General features: G+C 41.4%; 1 long non-coding RNA gene across 5 annotated transcripts in view; it reads right to left on the reverse strand.

The window, feature by feature from the left end:
* The window catches only part of LOC137210956 (uncharacterized), a 48,553-nt gene that overhangs the window by 17,904 nt on the left and 5,456 nt on the right, over positions 1–25,193 (reverse strand). For 3 of the 5 annotated variants that reach the window (XR_010936821.1, XR_010936822.1, XR_010936820.1), the window contains exons 2-3: positions 10,115–10,310; positions 9,734–9,901 (exon numbers count right to left, since the gene is read on the reverse strand). This is a non-coding gene — a long non-coding RNA (uncharacterized lncRNA). Of the gene's footprint in view, positions 1–123; positions 380–570; positions 7,920–9,733; positions 9,902–10,114; positions 10,311–25,193 lie in introns of those variants that run through there. The other 2 variants (XR_010936819.1, XR_010936823.1) reach the window with 2 other exon arrangements.

A 25,193-nucleotide genomic window follows, 5' to 3' on the forward strand; every position in this document is an offset into this window, starting at 1 on the left:
TCATAACTATGTGTGGTGATGGATGTTAACTAGAATTACAGTGGTGATCAGTACAATATATACATATAGCAAATCATTATGCTGTACACCTGAAACTAATATAATGTTATATGTCAACTATACCTCAATTAAGGAGACAAAGAATGAAGACCCCATGGTCAGACAGCAGATAGCCAGGTAGAAATCTCAGTTATGTTACATTCCAGCTGAGTGTCCTTGGACACACTGGGTAAGCTCTCTGAGCGTCATTTTTTTCCCATCTGCAAACAGAAGATATGATGGTCTCTACTTCACAGGGTAGTTGTGAAGGTTAAACAAGTCTTGTGTGTAAACCCATAGCACAGTGCCTGGTACACAGTCAAGTCTCAATAAATGTTACCTTCAAGACAAAAAAATACAAAATTGTTTTAACCAAAACTTATAGCAAAAAAAAAAATTGTTAAAGGAGACTACATCTAGTAGAAATTATAACAATATATTCTTAAAACATAATTTAAAGAGGTTTTACAGCAAAATCATATCTCCTCATCTTATATCAGTAGCAGCAAAATATAGATGCAGTAGCAGATACTGGAAAGCATTTATTACTCTAACGTGTCATACTCAGTGGTGGCAAAACTCTAGAAACATTCCCTTTAAAAAAATTTATTAAAGTATACATGATTTACAATGTTGTGTTAATTTCTGCTGTACAGCAAAGTGGTTCAGTTATACATATATATACATTCTTTTTTCATATTCTTTTCCATTATGGTTTATCACAAGATATTGAATATAGTTCCCTGTGCTATACAGTAGGACCTTGTTGTTTATCCATCCTATATATAATAGTTTGCATCTACTAATCCCAAACTCCCAATCCATCCCTCCCCCATCCTCCTCTTGCTTGGCAACCATAAGTCTGTTCTCTATGTCTGTGAGTCTGTTTCTGCAGAAACATTCCCTTTAAAATGAAGAAAAATATGAAGATGATGTGATCATCATGTTTAAAAAAATATATCTGAGAAGACAAAATAATAAGTACAAATACTGTCAAGGAAAAAGCAAAGTTATCATTTGAACATGGTATTATTACTTGAAAAAAAAGAGAAATCTATTGAATCTACTAGAAATAATGTTAGGTGGAAAGTTACAAGATGCTTAAAATCAATAGACTAGGAACAACTAGATATCCACGTGCAAAGCAATAAAACTGGACCGCTACCTCACACAATACTCCAAAATTAACTGAAAATGGATCATAGCTCTAAAAATATGACCTAAAACTACAGAACTCTTAGAAGAAAATGTAGTAGTAAATTTTTGTGACCTTGAGTTAGGCAATGGTTTCTAAGATATGCCAAAATAAAAAATAGATGAGAATTCATCAAAATTAAAAACTTTGAAGGACACCATCGAGAAAGTGAAAAGAAAACACACAGAATGGAACAAAATATTTGCAAATTATATATCTGATTCATCTGATATTTGGACTATATTATTTAATAAACTCTTAAAACTCAACAGTAAAAAAAAAATAACCCAATTAAAAATGGGCAAAAGACTTGAATAGATTTTTCTCCAAAAAAGATATGTAGTCCCCCTTTGCCCATGATTTCACTTTCTATGGTTGTAGTAAACTGTGGTCAAAAATATTAAATGGAAAATTCTAGAAATAAACAATTCATAAGTTTTAAATTACATGCCATTCAGAATAGTGTGATGAAATCTTGCTCTGTCCTGCTTCATCCCACCTGGGATCATCCTTGCGTCCAATGTATCCTGCCCATTAGTCACTTAGACTTAGTAGCCTTCTCAGTTATCAGATTGACTGTAGTTTATCGAAGTGCTTGTGTTCAAGCAACTCTTATTTTACTTAATAATGGCCCCAAAGTGCAAGAGTAGTGATGCTGACAATTAGGAAATGCCAAAGAGAAGCTGTAAAGTGCTTCCTTTAAGTGAAAAGGTGAAAGTTCTTGGCTTAATAAGGAAAGAAAAAGAATTGTATGCTGAGGTTGCTAAGATCTAGGGTAAGAACAAATCTCCTGTCCTTAAAATTGTGAAGAAGGAAAAAGAAATCTGTGCTAGCTTTGCTGTTGCACCTCAAACTGCAAAAGCTGAGGTCACAGTGCATGATAAATGCTTAGTTAATACAAAAAAAGGCATTAAATTTGAGAGAGAGACCACATTCACAAAACTTTCATTACAGTATATTGTTATAATTGTTCTATTTTGTTATTATTGTTGTTAATCTCTTACAGTGCCTGATTTGTAAATGAAACTTTATCATAACTACGTATGTACAGGAAAAACATAGTATATATAGGGTTTGGTACTATCCAAGGTTTCAGGCATCCATTGGGGGTCTTGCAACAAGTAGCCCAAGGAGAAGGGAGACAAATGTCTACAAATGGTCAAAAAGCACACAAAAAGAAGCTTGTTGCCTTTCAACCCCAAGTGGATATTCTGAGATTCAATCTTGGCCATCCAGGGTTAGTGCAGACCCCACAAGGTAAAGGGCACGACTCCCACAGGACTGTCCTTACTTCAGATGTCAGATCCACTTTGGAGGTCCCAGGCCACCCATACTTCTGACCAACTGGCTATAAATTCAGGGCTTTCAATAACCCCCTTAAGTCCAATAATTCACTGGAATGCCTCACAGAACTCAGGAAAGCTATACTTAAAATTTTATTAGGAAGATTACAGATTAGAAACAGCTAATGAAGAGACAGCTGGGCGGAAGAGAAAATAGGAGCGATTGCTAATGGATTTGGGTTTCTTTTGAGGGCAATAAAGATGTTCTAAAGTAGATGGTGTTGATAGTGTACCACCTTGTGAACATACTAAAAAACCACAGAAATGTACACTTTAAAAGAATGAATTTTATAGTATGTGAATAATATGTCTATAAAACTGTCAATAGGCTTGGTAAGAGTTAGGAAGTATAATGAAAAAGTATCCCATTGAACAATAAGAGCATTAAGAATTAACTTGATGGGCTTCCCTGGTGGCACAGTGGTTAAGAATCCGCCTCCCAATGCAAGGGACACGGGTTCGAGCCCTGGTCCGGGAAGATCCCACATGCTGCGGAGCAACTAAGCCCGTGTGCCATAACTACTGAGCCTGCGCTCTAGAGTCCGTGAGCCACAACTACTGAGCTCACACGCCTAGAGCCCGTGATCTGCAACAGGAGAAGCCATCGCAATGAGAAGCCCACACACCGCAACAAAGAGTAGCCCTCGCTCACCGCAACTAGAGAAAGCCTACGCACAGCAACGAAGACCCAACACAGCCAAAAATAAATAAATAAAATGAATAAATTTATTTAAAAAAAGAAAAGAATGAACTTGACATGAAATATCTTAGGCCTATGTAAGGAATCTACAAATCCTGATCTAGGGTCATAATCAAAGACCTAAATAAATGTTTAGTGTATGTTTCCAGATATTTTGAAATATTCTGAAAAGTAAATTCTTCCTAAATTCACATATAAATTTAATAGTATTCCAAAGGATTTCTTTTGAGGAGGATGTGTCAAAAGTAGTATAAAAATATATGAAAGAGGGACTTCCCTGGTGGTCCAGTGGCTAGGATGGCTAGGACTCCACGCTCCCAATGCAGGGGGCCCGGGTTCTATCCCTGGTTGGGGAACTAGATCGCACATGCCGCAACTAAGGGTCTGCACGCTGCAACTAAAAAAGATCCCGTGTGCCACAACTAAGACCCAGGGCAGCCAAATAAATAAATAAATATTTTAAAATATATGAAAGAATATATAATATAGTATAGTATAAAAATACATATGGAAGAAATAAGTCAATGTAAGTTCATCCATTGTAACAAAAGTACCACTCTTGTGGGGATGCTGATAATGTGTGGGGGCAGGGGATTTATGGGATCTCTCTGTACCTTCCTCTTAGTTTTGCTGTGAATCGAAAACTTCTCTATTAAGTATAGATCGTCCCCAACATAGGATGGTTCGACTTACAATTTTTCGACTTTATGAAATTGCGAAAGCAATAAGCATTCAGTAGAAACCATGCTTAGAATTTTGAACTTTACTCTTTTCCCAGGCTAGCGATCCTTTTTCATGATGCTGGGCAGCGAGCTGCAGCTCCCAGTCAGCCTCGTGATCACAATACACTTACAACCATTCTATACCCAGACAACCATTCTGTTTTTTACTTTCAAGTCAATAAATTAATGCTATATTCCACACTTTATTATAAAATAGGCTTTGCATTAGATGATTTTGCCCAACTGTAGGCTAATGCAAGTGTTTTGAGCACGTGTAAGTTAGGCTAGGCTAAGCCACGATGTTCAGTGGGTAGGTGCGTTAAACGCACTTTTGACTTAACAGTATTTTCAATTTATGTTGGGTTTATTGGGATGTAACCCCATCGTAAGTCGAGGAAGATCTGTATATATGGAAGAATACATATATAAGAATAATGGACATTTTGAAAAAGAGAAGAAGAGGTAACATTAAAGATAATATAGTCTAAAAAACATACAGAGGAGATAAGGGTCATATCAGATACCAAAACACATTATAAAACAATACTGATTAAACGTATAGTATAGGCATAGGACTCACAGACAGAACAACCAATCAGAATGAAAAGTCCAGAAGCAGATTTAAAGTTATTTACAAATTTAGCATGTATCAATGACAGCATTTCAGTTGAAAAGAGAAAGGATGGATTATTTTATAAGTTTGGGATAACTGCCTAAACAATAGGAAAAAAATAGACTCCTGCCTCACAGATATAATCAAAAGTTTAGTAGGTTAAAGATGTAAATGTAACAAAAGTTTCTAGGGCTTCGCTGGTGGCGCAGTGGTTGAGAGTCTGCCTGCGGATGCAGGGGACGCGGGTTCGTGCCCCGGTCTGGGAAAATCCCACATGCTGCGGAGCAGCTGGGCCCGTGAGCCATGGCCGCTGAGCTTGCGCGTCCGGAGCCTGTACTCCGCAACGGGAGAGGCCACAACGGTGAGAAGCCTGCGTACCGCAACAAAAAAAAAAAAAAAAAAAAAAAAAGTTTCTAATGAATCCATTAATTACTAGGAGAAAATACAGTTTCTCTTAGTTTATTTATGTAATCTTGGGTACAGAATGTCCTACATTCTGTAGGACATTTAAAAAAAATCTTTATGCCCAGAAAATTAAATTTAAAGTTAAGACAAACCGGATGGAAACTTGTTAGAGTATATGTAGTTCTAAATGTAGAATACACACAGATGTACGATAAATATATAGACAGGGCTGTTAAAACTCAATAATATAAATATTCGAAGTCAATATCTTATGTTCAGAGGACATGAACAGACATTTCACAGAGGAAGCAATGTACATGGTCAATAAACATTGTTTTTAAAATTCAGTCTCACTAGAAATCAAACAAAAGCAACTAAAAACAAGATCCTATTTTTCATCATTAGATCAGCAAAGATTAAAAAGAATTATATACTCAGGGTGACAAGAGTGTGGGAAAGAGCATTCTCAGCCACTATTGGTGGGAATATAAATTGAAACAATTTAGCAATAAGCATTTTTTTTTTGCTATAGCCCAGCAATAAGCATTTTTAAAAATCTTAAATATGTAACTACTCTTTGATGCAGAAATCCTACTTCTAAGAATTTGTCCTAGGGAAATACAAAAAAAGAATTTGTCCTAGGGAAGTAACCAGTTATTTGTACAAAGATTTATTTGCAAGGATGTCCACTTACACATTGTTTATAAAAGTAATAAAAAAGGAAATAATATAAATGTTTCATAGCAGGATATTGATTAAAGAAGTTATGATATGCCCATACTATAAAATAGTGCATCTGTTCAATATTTTAATGGTGTATTTATTGACATGGACAATATTTATTACATATTGGTAAGTTAAATTATAACATGGCATGAGTATATTTTCTAAAAATTGTAAACGCTACTATATACACTATTTTGGCAAAAGTCTGAAAGAAAATAAACCACCAATGTTGATTCTGGTTTGTTCTGGTGACAAGATTATGGACACTTTTTCATTTATCCCATTTCCATCTTCTCTGTAATTATGTAATAAAATGATGATTATCAAAGAATGACAAAATTCAAAAATCTAAAAGGAAATAAATGGAGAAATAACTATTAAAAAATAAGAGTCCTGAAGACAGAGTCTCTTTGTGACTATATCTCTGAATATAAGTTAGGCTACATGGGTTCCATGAAAAAAAAAAAATCCTCTGGACTTCACTAAACGCTGACCTGAAAGGGAGAGAAGCGCCTGAATGTTCTTTGCGAAATCCCACCTGCACGATGCTATTTTAAAAATCGTACTAATGGTCATAAAGGATCTTGAAAGGTGAAGGCTAAATAAATTACAATGACGGAAACAAATCAGCAAAAATAATCTATGATCTGGGAATTGTTATGTGTGTGATAAATCATCTCAGCAACAAAGGTCTGCTTTTTTTTAGATGCAGCCACATAACCCCTGCTGGGGGATTCTTAAGGAGAGCTGCCGAGCTGGCTGTTTCATTTCGTGATTTACTCTTCATTTCTTCCAAGAATATTCAGACTGAAATTGGACTGCCTGTTGTTATGCATCCTTAAAAAACAAAAATAAATTCTAGCAGAACGGGAGCAAAACTTGGTTCTCTTATCTAGCGCATTCAGAGGTCAGTTATAATAAGCAAAGAGACTACTCTGTGTGACAGACAAAAAGATATGGGACCAAACAGACATAAGGGAGAGTTTTTTCCTCCCACAAATGTGTGTATGACATGTGCAAAGTGCATAAAGCAAGCCCTGGGATGGTCCAATAGCGCGCTCGCTACTCTGGGCATTTTCCACTTCATTTACCTTTTATATGCTGTGCCTTAACCTACACAAAATGTAGAGAAATTTGCATGATTTGGTTATTTATTATTTGAATATGCGGTTAATGAGGTCTCCTGGTGTCTTAGGTTGGGCACCAGGAAATAGATTCTGAGACAGAGATTTGTGGGTGGGAAATCTATTGGGAACAACACCTATAAGGGAGCCAGGGGAACAGGACAGGGGCAGAAGGTTGGGCTCAGGTGACCTCATGGGAAGTTCAGGAGGTGGGATGGCTCATCCGAGCTGTCTCATATTGAGGCAAGACGGCTGGATCTTCGTACTCTCTTCCACTTGTACCTATCACTCACCCCTTTGGAAAGGGGCCTAACCTTAAGAAAGGCTGCTTCCTTCAGGCAAGTCCTTGAGAGGACTCAGCTGAAAGCCATCAGGAGCCAACACTTCCGGCACCTGGGGGTCTCCAACCTGAAGGGGGATCTAGGCTGGGTGCTATGGACTGAATGTTTGTGTCCCCCCTTTTCCAAATTCGTATGTCAAAACCATAATTCCCAGCATGATGACACTTGGAGGTGGGACATCTGGGAGGTAGTTAGGGTTAGATGAGGTCATGAGGGTGAAGCCCCCATCATGGGATTAATGCCTTTAGAAGAAGAGGAGGAGACACATGAGATCTCTCTCTCTGCGTGAACGAACCAAGGAAAGGCCATGTGAGAACGTAACCAGGAAGAGAGCTCTCACCTGTACCTGGCCATGCTGACACCCTGATCTCAGACTTCCAGCCTCCAGAAACCTGAGAGATAAATGTTTGTTGTTTAAGCCACAGTGGTAATTAGTTTTGGCAGCCCGAAAATTTTAAGATACTGGGCATTGCAGCGAACACTATAGACAGTAATACCCTGACTTATATTAACAGTAGAACATTTCTCAACTCTGTCCTGCTCAGGTAAAACATGAGAGGCAAATTAATAGTTGAAGGTAGAGTTCTTAAGAAAGCAGTTATGCATTTTAATCAAAAAGTATTAACTTGACTTCTAGAATGGTAAAGTAGGAATAATTGTTACTCTCCACCTCTTGCCCTGTTATCAGTCCAGGTCATGTAGTAAGTTGTCCTGTTAATAAAGAAGTGAACTTAGTATCCAAGAGAAAAATTTGAATTATATTTGTTTCCCTCTGTTTCTGTCACTGTCACTTTTCTATCTTATTTGGAAGACTAAAAAGGCCACTTAGGGACTTCCCTGGTGGCGCAGTGATAAGATGACACACTCCAAATGCAGGGGTCCTGGGTTAGATCCTTGATCAGGGAACTAGATCCCACATTTCATGCCGAAACTAAGAGTTTGAATGCCACAACTAAGGAGCCCGAGTGCCACAACTAAGGAGCTGGCAAGCTGCAACTAAGGAGCCCACCTGCCACAACTAAGACCTGGTACAACCAAATAAATAAATAAATTAATTAATTAAAAATAATTTTTAAAAGGCCACTTAGGGTAGGCTGCTTACATTTCATAATAAACAGTGAAAATTTTTTTGTTTGTTTTTCTTTTTTCTTTTATTGGCCATACTGCTCAGCTTTGGAGATCTTAGTTCCCGGACCAGGAATTGAACCTGTGCCCCAGCACTGAAAGTGCCAAGTCCTAACCACTGGACCTCCAGGGAATTCCCAATAGTGAAAAAGCTTTGATTTGAGTTTTATCTTGAAAAGTGAAATAAAAATTGTGAAAGTATATTTACTTTATATCTACCAAAATATAGGCTATAATGATAACTACAGGCTTACTCTTAGAACTAAGAACAAGTCCAATGACTGACTGGAATTTTTGGACATAATTTTTTCCAACAAAATCTTATAATGGCACAAGTGACATTTTTCCTTTGTATTTTATTTGTGCAGCATGAAAATGAAGATGGATATTTAACAAAATGCTTGAGGGTTTTATTAATTTTCCCACAGTCTCTCAATCCTTCAGTTAAAACTCACAGGGAGTTGAACTCATCTTTGGAAACATCTCTGCTGTCTTCATTCTTTTGGATGTTTCTCTCTAGTTGTGGACATTTCCACTTGGACATCCAAGAGACATATCAGTCTTCACGAGTCCAAAACAGACCCTTGGTTCTCAATTTTCCCTGCCCCTTCCCAACCTCTACTCCATTTTCTCTCCTCCAGCTGCCCAAGACAAATATTAGGAATTATCCTTGATTTCTTTTTTTTTTCTTCTCTCACATGTGACATCCAATCCATCAGCAAGTCCACCTGGCTCTGCACCCCCAACCTGACTCCTCCTCACCACCTCCACTGCTTCCTTCCAGAGCCAGCCACCATCTACACCTGCCCAACCAACTTCACCACCTTCCTAATGGTCTCCCAGCTTCTACTCTTTGTCCCTACAACTTCTCTCCACAGAGCAGCCAGAGTGATTTTTAAATGTATTTTTTTTTATTAGGTACAACATTTGCATGGTTCGAAGTTCAACACACTATAAAAAGATAGGCTCAGAGAACTCTATAACCTACTCCTGCATCCCTCACCCCAACTCTCTAATGATATTTATTTCCATTGGTATCTTTTTTATTTAATCCTTCTAGGATTTTTTTTTTTTTTTTTTTTGCAGTACGCGGGCCTCTCACTGTTGTGGCCTCTCCCGTTGCGGAGCACAGGCTCTGGATGCGCAGGCTCAGCGGCCATGGCTCACGGGCCCAGCCGCTCCGCGGCATGTGGGATCTTCCCGGACCGGGGCACGAACCCGAGTCCCCTGCATCGGCAGGCAGATTCTCAACCACTGCACCACCAGGGAAGCCCTATCCTTCTAGGATTTTTAAGGCAAATGCAAGCATATGCAAATATATCTCTCACCTTATTACATAAAAGGTAGCCTACTATAGAGACTATTCTACAGTGTTCTGTATCTTGCTTTTTTTCACTTACCAATACATCCTAAAGCTCTTTTCATATTAGCACATAGAGATCTTCCTTATTTGTTTTTCCCGCTGCTTATCATACCATCGTTTATTTAACCAGGTACCTTTTGCTGAGCAAATAATGCAACAATGAAAGACTTCATACAGGTGTCATTTCATACATGTGGAGCTGCATCTATGGGATAAAATCACAGAAATACAGTTGCAAAATCATGTATTTTAGTGTATTTGCCAGTTTCAAAATGAAAATTTTAGAGATAAATCTGATTGTCACTTGCCCTGCTTAAAGGCCTCCCCCAATTCCCCATCCCAATCAGAATAAAAACAAAAAGCACTGAGACCCACAAGGCCATCCCTAATCTTAATCCTAAACAAGGCCTTTGCCTACCTCTTCGATGTCAATGTCTTTTCCCCTCTTTCACTGTGGACTAAGCTCATTGGCCTTCTTTCATCAATCTCATAAAATTATCTTTCATGAGACGCGCAATTTCACTTTGTAGTTGATTTCCGTTGTGTTTGGACTGTATTGTCAAATACGTGTAAAAATCCAGTCATCAACTCGAGACTTGACAAAGAAATTGACCCTAGAAGGGGAGAATAGACGTTAATGTTTAATGGGGATGGGTATTTATAAGCAGTCATTTGATAAGTAAACGTTTCTAAGTTATGATGACTTTTACTCTCCTTCATAACTTCAAACTTCAGGGATTCAGAGAATGAATGCTGAGATAATGAGGACTTTCTATCATTCTGTAGCTGTGTGACCACGGATCCCAGACACATAAAGGTGGAAGTCTAACCTTACACAGAAAGCCAACACGGTCGGGAAAGAACAGTGGGCTGGAAACGGCAAGCGCTGTGTTCTGCCACTAAGTAAGCTGTGGGAGCTTAGAAAGGCCATTTCATCTTTCTCTGCCTCATTTTATATGTATGAAAAGGAAGAAAATGGAATTCATCATGAGTCTCAACCTTTTCACTCCCCAGGGATTCCTTTTATTACCCCCACTCATTTTTATAATATGTTGAGAAATTTTATCTACCGAAAGTTATTTGTTATAATTTATGTTACCATGTTCATTGTTCACTGTTAGCATGTTCATTGTTAATTTATCAACACTATATATAATTTTGAATTCTGCTTAGCATTAAATAATCAGCTGCTGTTGGTTGACCCAAAGCAAAGAAATTCATATTTTCATTTGCCTGTGTAGCTCTATCTTGTTTAATTCCTAAGGCTGGGAATCTCAGGACCTACATGACTGTAAGTTTCTTTACCAGTCTGGGAGTCAATGTCATGTATATAATCATCTAGTCCAGAGGATTTTTATTTTTATTTTTAAAATTTTTATTATTTATTTATTTATATTTTCACGGCACTGGGCGGCTTGTGGGATCTTAGTTCCCCGACCAGGGACTGAACCCGGCCCTTGGCAGTGAAAGCATGGAGTCCTAACCACTGTACTGCCAGGGAATTCCCTAGTCCAGAGGATTTTTTTTTTTTTTTTTTTTTTTTTTTTTTTGCGGTACGCGGGCCTCTCCCGCTGCGGAGCACAGGCTCCGGACGCGCAGGCTCAGCAGCTATGGCTCACGGGCCCAGCCGCTCCGCGGCATGTGGGATCTTCCCGGACCGGGGCACGAACCCGTGTCCCCTGCATCGGCAGGCGGACTCTCAACCACTGCGCCACCAGGGAAGCCCCTCCTGAGGATTTTTAGATGGTGCCTCACAGAGCCCTGGGGCTCAGAGCTGAAGTGGCGGTAGGGAAGGAGGAGGTGAAGCAAAGAGTCTTAGGGTCCCCAAACCTATTTTATCTAGAGTACTTCCACTTTTTTTTTCTGTCCTGTATATTGTGTTCTGCCTAGGATTTTGTTTGAAGAAAGGTTTAAGCTATTAAAAATAATTTGAAAAAAAAGAAAAAAATAATAATTTGAAAAATACATCAATCAAACTCGATTGTATAGATGAGGATAATGAGGCTCAGAAAAGTTCAATGAAATTTGCCCAAGGTTACAGAGCTAATTAATGGCCAAATGTTCATTCAGTCAATCAACACATACTTATTGAACATTGTGGAAATTAAAATTATAAAACTTTGATTCAGTCTTGGTCTAAAAACAATCTATGGGTCACCATGATGTTTGATCAGAAGCATTAGGACAAAAGAATCTTCTTTTCTTTTTTTTAATTCAATTTTTTTTTTTGGCCACACCCCGTGGCTGGCAGGTTCTTAATTCCTCGACCGGGGATCGACAGTGAAAGCGTGGAGTCCTAACCACTGGACCAGCAGGGAATTCCCTAAAGAATCTTATTTTCACGAACTGGTGGAGAATTGACATTAATGTGCATGCTACTCCTGTTTGGTAAGGAAAGGAAGAGAGTGCAGAAGAATATCTGCATGCTGGTGACCGCGGGAGAGCGATGAACAGAGTTCTGTTAGAGGACAGGCCAGGTGGGGTAAAGGTCTTATTTCAGTTTAAATTCTTAGGGGTTCTGTCTCTGACTGTCACACTATTGCTATTTTTTAGTGTCACAGAGGAGGAGCCAAGATCATCTATAAGGTTTTTTATTTCATTTCCCAAATTAAGCATGTTACCTCTAAGCTTGGAAAAACCTGTGGCTATGCGAAATGTGTTAATTTAATCTATAAGATATATTTGTAATAAAAGTCAATTGATTGAATTTGCTCAACTTAAGCTGATAATAAATTCTCTGGCCTTATGATAGTTCACCTACAACGGGGTGTTAGGTATGTTCGGGTTTTAGTCCAAAAACTACAGACTCTCTGGTTCTAGCTTTCTCCCTGCAAACTATTTGAAATAAAGCGTGTCTTTGGCAGATTCAAAGACAAATGTACCACAAAGCCTCATTCTTTCTCAGCACCAATCAAGTCAGCCATTCTTCTAGGCACTGAGGATACAGCAACGAACATTGGAAAGAGTTTCCTGCTTCCATGGACCAGAATTTGTTCTCTTGGTTTCTGGTCCAATGCTGTTTCTGCTACACTGTGCAGACTGAAGACTCATTCTGCTCTTTTGCAAATACTTGTCATTACAGAGTGTGCTTATGTCTCCCCCATGTTATTTATTCATTTATTCCACAAATATTTATTGAGTAGCTTCTATTACCAGATTATGCTAAGTGCTAGGCATCCTGACATGAATTAGCTCTCAAGGTGCTCACAGACCTATGGAACAGAGACTTGTAAACAAATTTCAAACCAGCATAATAAGTACGATGGAGGGAGAAGAACGAGCTACAGACATACTACACAGCTGCAACTGATTAACTCCCTCTGGCATGATATCCAAACTTGGATTTGAAAGGTTAATAGAGGTTTCCCAGGCAAACCCAATGACGGCGGGAGTAGGAATGGCATATACAAAGGTACAGAAGAAACAAGAGAGAACATGCACATTCTCAGAACTATCTGCTGTTTGGTATTGATGGAGTTTGAAGCACAAAGTGGATGGGAGACAGGAAATTGATGGAATCTCTATGTAATGGCCTCTGTTTTCTCTGTGAGTGAAGAAAGACAGCATTTTTGGAGACTAAGGGAGGCAGAGGCTGGTAGGAAGTTTGAAGAGAGGTTTAAAAGAGCTGCTGAATTGTTTATAAAAATAGAAAGGATTAGGGAAAAAACAGAAGGTCCATTCATGGGAGACTGGCCTAATATAGTTCACTTGTGCAATGGAATACTATGCAGCCAGGAAAAAGGATAAATACTGATATGAAAAGATCTACACGACATCTTATTTAGTGAAAAGAAGCAAGATGCAGAACTGTGTGTACTACTTTAACTTTTGTGTAAAAGGCAGTAGGAAATTAAAAATATTTCCTTACATGCATAAAATATCTCTGGAAGAATGCATGAGAAAGAGATAGCTTTGGTTGCTTATGGTAAGGGAAGCTTGATAGCTGGCTTACATTGTAGGCGGGAACACTTTACACTGTGTAGTTTTTATTTATTTATTTATTTGGTTGCACTGGGTCTTAGTTGTGGAAGGCAGGCTCCTTAGTTGCAGCACATGGGCTCCTTTGTTGTGGCATGTGACCTGTTAGTTGCAGCATGCATGCGGGATCTAGTTCCCTGACCAGTGATCGAACCCGGGCCCCTGCATTGGGAGCGTGGAGTATTATCCACTGTGCCACCAGGGAAGTCCCCTACACTGTATAGTTTTGAATTTTGGATCACAGTAATGTGTTATCTACTCAAAAATAATTTAGAAGTGAAATCTCTAAAATTTTTTTAATAAAATGAGAAGGAATAGTTTCTTAGGACAATGGAAGATAAAACTAAATTTTGGCGTCAAGGCTATGTTCCTCTGGAACCTGGTACTTACGCCTAACTTGAGGAAATGCAAAGGGGAATCTTTATTTTCATTAGCAGAGCCTATTTAAGAAAGGTGATTTGGTTGAATCATGGGGATCAGAGTTGTAGAGAGTCTATAGAAAAACCTAACCAAGGCTTCTGGCTTGGCTTCTTGCAGCCCAGGGTCTCCAACCATGGCTTCCGCAGCTTATTTACAACATCTCTTTGGTTACATCCAAGCAGCCCCTTAAATTCCTTTACTGCACTTCTTGGTGCAAAACCATGTTGGTACAAAGTGAATTAAAACAGAACTTTGCTCTTCAGGAGCTAGGAAGTTAAAGGACCCTGATTATTTCATAATGCGTGAACAAATAACGAACAGGACTAATTTTTGCGTGTGGATTGTTGAATCTGGTTCATTCTCTCACAAGCAAACCCTTTTATCTCTAAGCAAGTATATAAAGAAATGTTCTGGGTGTCCGACAGCAAGCCTGTGAAGTACTGTCTACGGGCCACATAACATCAGGGAATGAGGATGCGGGGATGACCAATCTGTCATCCCTGGGGTCTGGGACCACACGGGGCAATGACACAGACACGAAGAGAACATTGGAATAAAGTGTGGTCCTTGCTATCAGGGAGGCATGAACGAAATTCCGTGGGAGCCCAGAGGTAGGAGCAAGTAACTCTGCTTGCAAAGAGTTAGGAAGGGCTTCATGGAGGAGAAAATATGTAACCCAAGTCTTAAATAAGGAGTTGAAGTTGAGGGAGGTTGAGAAAGACATTCCAAGCAGGGAGAATACAGTGGGCAAAGGCAGTGAATATCAGAATAACCTGGTTCGTTCATGGGACACCAAGCAGCTTGCTCTGACTCCACGGCAGCCGCTTTTCAGGGAGTGGCAAGTATCCGGGCTAGAAAGGAAGGTCCGGACAGGGTTATAAAATGTCTTGTGTGCCGGGCGAACAAGTTCAGACTTTGTCATGCTCTCAGTCAACAGGCTCATTCGGTACTTTGCCATTACTCTCTAACCTGTTTTAAGCAGGTCGTCCTGTTGGCTTTCATACTCTTGTTAGACACAGAACAGGGATGTGGAAGGCAGGTTGGTAAACAGTGTTATCTTCCCCATTCTTCCTTTTTATTCTTCTCTCACATCTAATTAGTCATCAAAGTCTATTCTGTCACAAATGCTTTCTTTGTTTTTGCCTTAGATCAACCATTTAGCAAGCATTTGCCTGAGGCAAGTACTGGGCTAAAGACTTTATACACACCGTCTTATTCAACCTTCAAACAGCCCTGTGAGGTCACGTTTTAGTCAGTGTTCTTGGTAGCAGGCAACAGATGTCTTAAGTAGAAAAGCAATTTACTGGAAAGTTATCAGGCAACTCACAGAATTTATAGGAAGGTAGAAGACTAGGTTCAGGGAAGAGCCAAGGGAAGAAGCAGAGCACAAAGTTGGGATCCAACCTCAGCTACAATTCCCAGGACATGCCCCGCCATGCCTGTGGATGCTAATCTCACCACAGAGACTTCGAAGATTCTCAAGCTGACCACAGTGCCTTTGCATCACCACCCCCCAGCACAGAGAGGAGGGAGAGCATCAACTGGCTCTACTCAAAGCATGAGGAACAGCTTCTCTTTTGTGGCTTCCCAATCCCATTGGGATTCATTCAAATTAGGAAGGATGTCTAGATAATGCACTTCAAAAACGACAAACACCCATGAGTGCATTTTGTAGATGAGGGAATAGCCTTATAGCAGGTAGGTTAGGTAGTCAAGCAACTCAGCTAGTCAGTGGGGAAGCCAGGCTTGGAGCCCGAGTCAGCTTGTTTGCAAAGCCCACGTGTGATGCAGTCCTTTGCACTGCCTTCTCTAAACGATCCCAGCTCCATTTCACAGCCCACACACCAGTCCACGCTCCCGTCACCTCGTCTGCATTACCGCCTCCTACCTGATCTCCCTGCTTTGTGCTCCCCCGTCTCAGTTCATTCTCTACACAGTTGCTAAGATAATATTTTTTGAGTACCATCCACATTACATCAACCACTTGTTTAAAAATCCGTGACTCACCCCTTCGAGAGCCTTTCCTGATTGATATCCACGCCGATCACTCAGTAATCAGTGAAGTAACGTCGTTACAGTGCTATCACAGATGCATAATTTATACTACACTAGGTTATATTATGCATAGTCTCTAGCTATTCCATTGATGTGTGACTCTGCTAAGGTCGGAGAGCCAGTCTTCTGCTGCTTTTGCAACTCTAATGACAGTTACTAGCATCTAACACCTTGACTGTCTTCTAACTGAATCCTGGGGCCCTCCAGGAGAGTTGTGGTACTATCATCAATGTTATTATTTGCAAAGCACTTCTCATTGGCGAATTCATTATTAGCTTCCCTGACATTTCCCAATTGCTTCCTGTGTTTCTCTGCCATATATACTGTGCCCTACCTAGATTTAGTGTGTTACAAAATTGCTAATAATGCTAACAATTTTATTTCAGCTTTTGGAAATGTTTCTTTACTCCACCCCCAGATACTGTAAGTTGAGGAAAGGTAAAAAGTGGTATATTTTTTCTTTGAGCTGGGAGGTGAGAGGAAATATTATTTAGAGCATGTCCCTCCTTTCCAATTAAGAATAATAAAGGTCATATAAACATGGTGCACCACATGCGATTAGGGAATCTGCCTGGCCAGGTGACCAGCTTGAGGTTCCTATAAGAAAGCCTCTTGCCTGGTTCCTGAATTGCTTTCATATGGCAGAGGGCATCATTACAACTAATAATGCTCTGGACTCTCAAAAACCTCTAGATCCCTCTAAACCCAGATCAAGGAGGCCAAGGGCCAGAGTGCTGTAGGTGTCCTACCTCCCACCTCTCTGTGCTCCAGTCTCTAGCAACATTTTTTGAAGACTTGTCTCTTTCTTGAGTTTATGACATCAGAAGAGGTCATACCTACACACACAGCACACAACTTGAGGATCACTCCCACCACTAGAATGAACAAAACTCAGAATTTATTTAAACAATACTCATATAGGCTGTGGTCTCTTCATAGATGTCAAGAGGAAGGATAAAAAGTTAGGGTTTCTGTCTTCAAGGGGTTAACCTTCTGTATGGGGAGACAAATCTATTAAACGTACAATTGATGAATAATGGGATGAGGCAATAAAGTAAGTCTATGCTGGGTATAAGAATGGCACATGGAAGGGAGTAATCCACTCTGTTTGGTGGCGGGGCGGGGGTGTGGATACCCAGAGGCCTTACAGAGGATGAAATGCTTGAGCTAAGACTGAGGAAAGAGTAAGAATTTGCCAGACAGATGAAGTGGGGAAGAACATTCTAGGAAGAGAGCAGAGAGGTGTACCATGGGACGAAAGGCTTAGGTTATTGTCAGGTACCTTGGATTCTGAAGATGCTTATTGAGCACCCATTCTTTCCTTCTCTGCAAATTTCCTAGACAGGGGGTTGAGCGTAACTGACCTCGCTCCCGGCTCCAGGGATGGGTCTTGATTGGCCTTAGCCAGGTGGCATAATCCATTCCCCTGTCATAGCTGGTTCCCAGAGAGGCAGGTCCTCCAGGCCTAAGAAAATCAGCCATGGCATTCCTCAGGTATATTAGTTCAGGGCTGGCTATGTCCAATCAGAAAGAAGCCCAGGACTTCGGCTTGATAGTTGGGGAAGAGGAAGCATGTAAACCCGAGAGCCGCTAGTTTCCACTTTGTTACTTCAAGGGGAGCCCACCAGAGGAGAAAGACGTCACATGGAGCTAAGGGAATTGCAGAGAAATGGAGCCAAATGACCTGAACAAACTCCGACCAGAGATTAAGTGGAGCCTTGTGTTCCCTTCATTCTCTGAAAGATCAAGTCGGATTTTTTGTTACTTGCAGCTAAAATCATTCTACCTGACGCAGTGTCACTGGATTTGAGGTTGGAGCGGGTAGAGGGTGGGGAATGAATGGACTGGAGAGGTAGGCATGGGCCAGACGATGGGTATAGTTTCAACTCTAGAGACAGGGAAAGCTGTCAAAGGTTTCAGGCCGTGTTAGGGAGTAACAGGATCTGATGTGAGTTTTAGAACGATTACTCTAGCAGCGATGAGAAGCGTGGCTTCAAGGGAACACGTCTGGGACCGAGAGAACAGGAAACCATGACACATCGCCACTTCCTTCATCATGCCATTCAAGGGTGCATGTTCTAGCTCCTTTTTGCATGAATCTCAAAAGGGAATCAGATTTTTTAAAATGCTTAATCTGAGAACATATGAAATAGGACATAAATTCTTCAGGATTTTATACCTGGGAAGTAAGGATGTATGTTTCAGATGCCCATAAAATTCTTCAGGGATTGAATGTAGGAGATCAAAGTTAGGGTTTTACTGTTTGGGCTGTCAATAATACGTTGGCCTCCTTCTGTTTCTCGGTAGAACTTCCAATTTGTTCTATATTCCCTCTTAACTCTTTTTATTTATTTGTCAGTGCAGTCTTTTTTCTCATTGTTTTGAGTTTTTTGTTTTTGCTTTTTTCTCCCTAGAGACAGGACGGCAGTTGAAGAAAGAAAAACGTTGAGTCAATTGGCACAAAAGCCCTTTTCCCATGGTATCTCTTCTCTTGAGGGGAATTAACCTGATGCTCACCAATTTGACTCAAGAGGAGGCATCTTTGATAACAAATATTCGTCCCAATCTCTTTGGACTCCATTTATTAATTGCCAAGTAAATTCTATTGATAGGAGCTATGTGGGTATGTGACTCTGCTCCACTTCACTGGAAACTGTTCTGTAAAGATATTAAGATTTAGTTAATTTTTCTGCTTGCTTGTCATCGCTGAGCTTCCTCTTCATGCCTTGCACTGTGCTTGATACTGGGGACAATAGGAGAAGAAAGCTGAGTCTCTGCTTAAAAAGGCTTGTAGGATAAATTCTGATGATGGGAGGTGTTTTCCTAAAACCAAGTCAATGAGGCCTAAGCAATAACAGTGGTTCCTATCTAAGATGGCTGTGTTATGTTGATCCTTAAACTCATGAGAGGTTTTAAAAAGCCTGATTAGATATATACAAAGAGTTTCAGATGCCGTTCTGCCAGGACTCCAGTGACATTAGAATTTTGGTCATTGACCACCGACCTTCAGTCAAGGTCTTTGAGGATAAAGATGATCTCATTCTTTGTTAACAGAATCATTTCTCTCCCTCATGTGTATAATTTTAGATGGAAAATGGAGCCAAAAGCAGGTACTTGTAGAAAAATGTGTTATCCCCCAAAGTTGCCACAATACACAAAATGTCCATTCTGTAAAGAACTGTAGTTATATGTGAGAGTTAGAGATTGTTTCCTCCAAATGAATAAACCATCTTGCCCAAATGGCAATAAATTTCACCTCTTCCCCATTTCACTATTTCCTATGGGCGATATTCATTCTCCAAAGTTCCCATTTAATTCCTTCTTACACTTTTTTTTTCTCTTTTTTGGCCGTGCCACGTGGCTTGAGGATCTGCGGATCTTAGCTCTCCAACTAGGGACCGAACCTGGCCCTCGGCAGTGAAGGTGCCGGGTCCTAACCACTGGACCACAAGGGAATTCCCCCTTCATACATTCTTTTAAACATTATTTGATGTAGGAGATTTACAGCAAAACTGACCGCATACTTGTGCACCAGAACCCGAGTGTAGTCCTGACCTTTTATTTTCAAACCAAAATCTTTTCACATCAACTCCTCTCCTCTGCTTGCTCATTGGACTCTAGAGCCAGTGACCCTCTAATGATAAAACCAAGATATGAACCAAATCGAGCTCTGTCCTTGACTTCACAAGGGAGTTAATCACATCTAGAGCCTGGCTCAGAGCAGGCACTGAGCAAATATTTGCTGGATAAAAGAATAAATGAAGATAATGTCTAAGGAGTTGTGAGTTAGTTTGAGTTTTCTTGAGCTAAACTGAGGACTCTGGCAGATTTAAGACCCTTGAATGACAAGCTGAGGAGGTTATATTCTCATTTCTGCTTTCAGTCAGCAAGTTTTTGAGACCCACCCCGCTCTAGGAATAATAGTCTCACTTCCTCTTGACCAAAGGCACTTGGGGTTCCTCTGCTCTTGGGTTCCTAAGGAGGGAGTTCACTGGTCACAGTCCCTGCCCCTTGCTTCAGCCCAGGTCGGGGCTAGTGTAAGGGTGTGTCTGCAGTGGCATCAAAGTTATTAGTAAAGAGAAAGCCAAGAAGGAACAGAAACATACACTCTCTTCCTCCTTCTCTTTTCTTTCACTATTTCACCCTATCACCATTTCCCTAGAGTGGGTTCCCACTCCCACTTCATTCTACCCTGTCCTCCGAGTTCCTCTGCAGAACATTCCAGAAGAGCTGGTCTTCCTTTGAAATATAGATGACCCTAATTCCTGTTTATTGCTGGCAGGAATGCAAAATGGTGCAGCCACTTTGGAAGACAGTTTGGCAGCGTCTCACAAAAATAAACATACTCTTACCATGCAATCCAGCAGTGTGGCTCCTTGGTATTTATCCAAAGGAGTTGAAAACTTAAGTCCGCACAAAGACCTGAACACGGATGTTTACAGCGGCTTTACTGATAATTGCCAAAACGTGGAAGCAACCGAGATTGAGTAGGTGAATGGTGCCTTCAGACAATGGAATATTATTCAGACAATTCAATATTATTCAGTGCTAAAAAGAAATGAGCCATCAAGACATGAAGGAACTTTAAAAAACATGTTACTAAGTGAAAGAAGCCAATCTGAGAAGCCTGCATACTGTATGATTCCACCTTTACGACATTCTGGAAAAGGCAAAACTATGGAGGCAATAAAAAGATGAGTGGTTCCTGGGGGTGGGCGGCAGGGAGGGTGACTAGGCAGAGCACAGATGACTTTTCGGACAGTGAAACTATTCTGTATGATACTATATGATGGATACATTTCATTATATTTTTTACTTTTATTATTATTTTGTGGGCCGCACTGCACGGCTTGTGGGATCTTAGTTCCCCAACCAGGGATCTAACCCACACCCTCGGAAATGAAAGCACGGAGTCTTAACCGCTGGACCGCCGGGGAATCCCCTATACATGGCATTACATGTTTGTCCAAACCCATAGGATGTACAACACCAAGAGGGAACCCTAAGTTAAATGATGGACTTGGGGCGATAATGATGTGTCATTGTAGGTTCACCAGCTGTAACAAAGGTACCACTCTGGCAGGGGAGGCTGTGCGTATATGGGAACAGGGGAGATACGGGAAATCCCTGTACTTTCTGCTCAATCTTGCTGTGAACTTAAAATTGCTCTAAAAAAATAAAGTCTATTCAAAACATACATAGATGGGTAGTTAGATGATATAGCTGTAGATGTAGATATAGATACAGATATAGATATAGATACAGATACAGATATAGTTATAGATATAGATATAGAAATGAAATTTACTTCAGACCTTTGAGTACATGAAACCTATTTTTAGCCCAAGGTTTCCTGGGCTAAAGAGGAGTGGGGAGGATTGAAGAAGAAGATTAAGGAAAAAGCCTTGCAAAAGCCTTGTGCTTGCTTCCAGCACAGGTAAGTAGGCGAAAAATCACAGGCTGTTTTCTGTTACTCAATGGCCCTACCAAAAAAAAAGACATTGGTCTGATCAGAAACATTAGATGCTACCAATGGAAGAGCATGCAGGCTGGCTAGTCTCTCATTCTGGGAAAGGAGAGGCAACGGGAGATGGGCCCTGTGCTTGGAGACCCAGCCCTCTGTATCTCGGATCACTTTTCCTGTACCCTTCCATTGGATTCCCAGGTCTGTGGTTCCCGGATTACCCTAGACACCAAGGGCCACCCGCATCAGAAGCACCTGAAACGCTTTATAAGGAGTCAGATTCTCAGGTCAAGCTCCCAGAAAACCAAGTTCAGCCATTCAGGGATAGGATTCAGGAATTCTCCAGAAGTTCCCAAGGCACTCAAGTGCAGCCGGGTTTCAGAAGCAAAAAACCCTGGTTGCCGAGGGAGTCCTAGTGCCTGCTGCTGGGAAGGGAATGGGGAAGGAAGGGAGGAGGGAAACAAATGGAGGGATGTTTATCTGATGTTCCTGGATGTAATTTAAAAGATATTCTTCCGGAGAAGCATCATTCGTCATGGAAGTCCTAGGCCAAAGGACTGCTAGTTCTGCACTGGAGGGATTTTGTGAGCCTGCCTGGGACCCACAAATGCATATTTGAGTCAGCAAGAAAATTCAGAATTCAAAACAATGAATGCTAGACTTCCAGTAAGTGTGGACTTCCAATAAAGATGGAATCTCTATTCTCAGATTTTTGCCCTTTGAAAAGTTGGGACTTCTGCTGCAAGATGTTGTGGCCCTGACCTGTGACCCAGTTCTGATCATTAGATTTCTCCTTTGTTTTGAGACTAAGTCATCATCTCCACCCCTTTTCTTCTGTCCCCATGTTTTCCCTGTGGTCTCCTTCCAAGTCCTTCTCAGCTTTCCCCTCTTCCTTCAGAGGAGCTACTTGCCAGATGCTGGCCTCTTCCTTCAGATGAATGACCTTATTCTTGTTTCACAACAACTCTGGGAATTTGGTGTTGTAATGTTACAGATGAAGAAAGGGGGGCTCCAACAGATTCAGTGACTTGCTAAAGGACACACTGGTAAGAGGCTCTACTCCCACCTTGCGCCCTAGTTTTGACACCTAGGACCCTGTCCAGGCCTCCTACTCAGAACACCAGTCCTTGAGACCCGGGCCCTATCTTGCTTTCCTAAGTTGTCACCTCAGATTTGAATGCCCTGCTCTTGAACCCAAGCCTGGAGGTGGGTGCAGAGCGGCCTCTCCGATGTCCTCGCTGCTCACTGACTGCCTCTGGCTCTCACACCAGTATCCCAGACCCCTCTCGCTAAGTGTGGGTTTCATCTGATGAGGCCGGATCCCCAGATCCCTGCTGCATTAGGGAAAATCCAGTTCTTCTCCTGTGTTTCTCCTTTACTCTCACACAACTTCCGCATGCACACTTCTGACACCAGATGTGTGGGGTTATTCTCCCATCAAGCAATTCTCTGACACCAGCTGGGTGTCCTCTACTTTAATTCAATTCTGACACTGTCTACCCGGAGAGAGCACCAGTTCCCACAGGTTAAGGGCTCAGTCCCATGAGACTGCCCCCCACTTCAGATGCCAACTGAAAGTAGTAGGTCTCCAGGTCACCCTCACTTCTGTCCAATTTGGCTACAAATCAGAGGTTCCCACCACCCCCTCCTCTAATTCAATTGATTTGCTAGAATGGCTCACAGAACTCAGGGGAACACTTATGTTTACCAGTTTATTAAAGCATCTGATAAAGGATACGGATGAAGAGCCAGATGAAGAGATACATAGGATGAGATCTGGGAGGGCCCAAAGTGCAGAAGCTTCTGTCCCTGTGGAGTTGGGGTCCATCACCCTCCTGGTGTGAATGTTCTCACCAGCCTGGAAGCGCACTGAACTCCCTACCCTGGGGATTTTGTGGAGGCTTTCTCACATAGGCATGAGCAATTATGAACTCCACTTCCAGCCCCTCTCCCCTCATGGCGGGTGGGTGGAGGGGGGCAGTGCATCTGCAAGCTTCTAATCACAGCTTGGTCTTTCTGGTGACCAGCCCTCACTAGAACAAGAGATGTTCCTAGTGCTCTTATCACTTAGGAAACTACAAGGGTCTTCAGAGTTCTGTGTCAGACACCAGGGCAGAGGCCAGGGTATATGTTTCTTACTATTTACACCTGCCCAGCTTTCTATTGCCAGACTAGACTGCTGAGGATGAGCCAGAAAAATACATGCTGCTTACTATTAGGAAAAGCTTTGGACTCAGCTCTGACCCTTTTCCCTGGACTCACCTTGCTTCCTATAATTGGCCTTCCAAGAGTGAGGAATCAATGCAAAAGAAGTTGCCTTGTCCAATTATTAAGCACAATTCTTCTCGTTTAATGCTTCCCTAAAAGCTCCATGTCCTGCTGGAGTGGCAGCCCCCTTTCTGTTTCCTAGATCAGTGGTATCCAAACTGTGGCCTGTGGAGCTCTGCTCCGTGAAAACTTGTCAAGTGGTACACGGACACACATCATTATAAGGGTATTCATTTCCAGATCCTCCAGATCCTCATTTTTTTTTTTTTTTTTTTTTTTGCGGTACGCGGGCGTCTCACAGCTGCAGCCTCTCCTGTTGCGGAGCACAGTCTCTGGACGCGCAGGCCCAGCGGCTATGGCTCACGGGCCCAGCCGCTTTGCGGCACGCGGGATCCTCCCGGATCGGGGCACGAACCCGCACCCCCTGCAGCGGCAGGTGGACTCTCAACCATTGCGCCACCAGAGAAGTCCCCCAGATCCTCAACTTTTATAGGTACTTTTTCCCTAAAGCCAATTTGCCTGAGGATCTGCCTGCATTTATGTCAGATGTTCTCCCATCTCATAGACTTTCCTCATTCCATGTCTTACTGTGGTGCTTTGCATGGGGTAAAAACAACAACAAAAAGGTACTACAAAAATATTGATTTGGGGACTTCCCCGGTGGCGCAGTGGTTAAGTATCCGCCTGCCAGTGCAGGGGGCACAGGTTCGATCCCTGGTCTGGCAAGATCCCACATGCTGCTGAGCAACTAAGCTCGTGCTCCACAACTACTGAGGCTGCGCTCTAAAGCCTGAGCGCCACAACTACTGACGCCCGCGTGCCTAGAACCCGTGCTCTGCAACAGGAGAAACCACTGCAATGAGAAGACTGTGCACTGCAAAGAAGAGCAGCCCCCGCTTGCTACAGCTAGAGAAAGCCCGTGCGCAGCAAGGAAGACACAATGCCTCCAAAACTAAGTTTAAAAAATAAAAATTAAAAAAATATTGATTTGGTGGAAATTTTTGTATCGAGATATAACTGATGTCTTAGTTTCAGGTGTACTACATCATGATTCAATACTTGAATATATTGTGAAATGATCACAAGTCTAGTTATCATCCATCACCACACATAGCTACAATTTTTTTCCCCTTGGGATGAGAATACTGCATCGTTACATCCCCAGGACTCATTTATTTTATAACTGAAAGTTTGTACCTTTTTGACTACCTTCACCATTTCACTCACCCTCCATCCCCTTAGGGGATTTCCCCTATCCCCCTTAGGGGGAAACTAATGGTTTCTAAGGCAAGTTAACTCACAGATCTTTCTG

Source organism: Pseudorca crassidens, chromosome 18, assembly GCF_039906515.1.
Source record: "Pseudorca crassidens isolate mPseCra1 chromosome 18, mPseCra1.hap1, whole genome shotgun sequence".
Lineage (NCBI taxonomy): Eukaryota > Metazoa > Chordata > Mammalia > Artiodactyla > Delphinidae > Pseudorca > Pseudorca crassidens.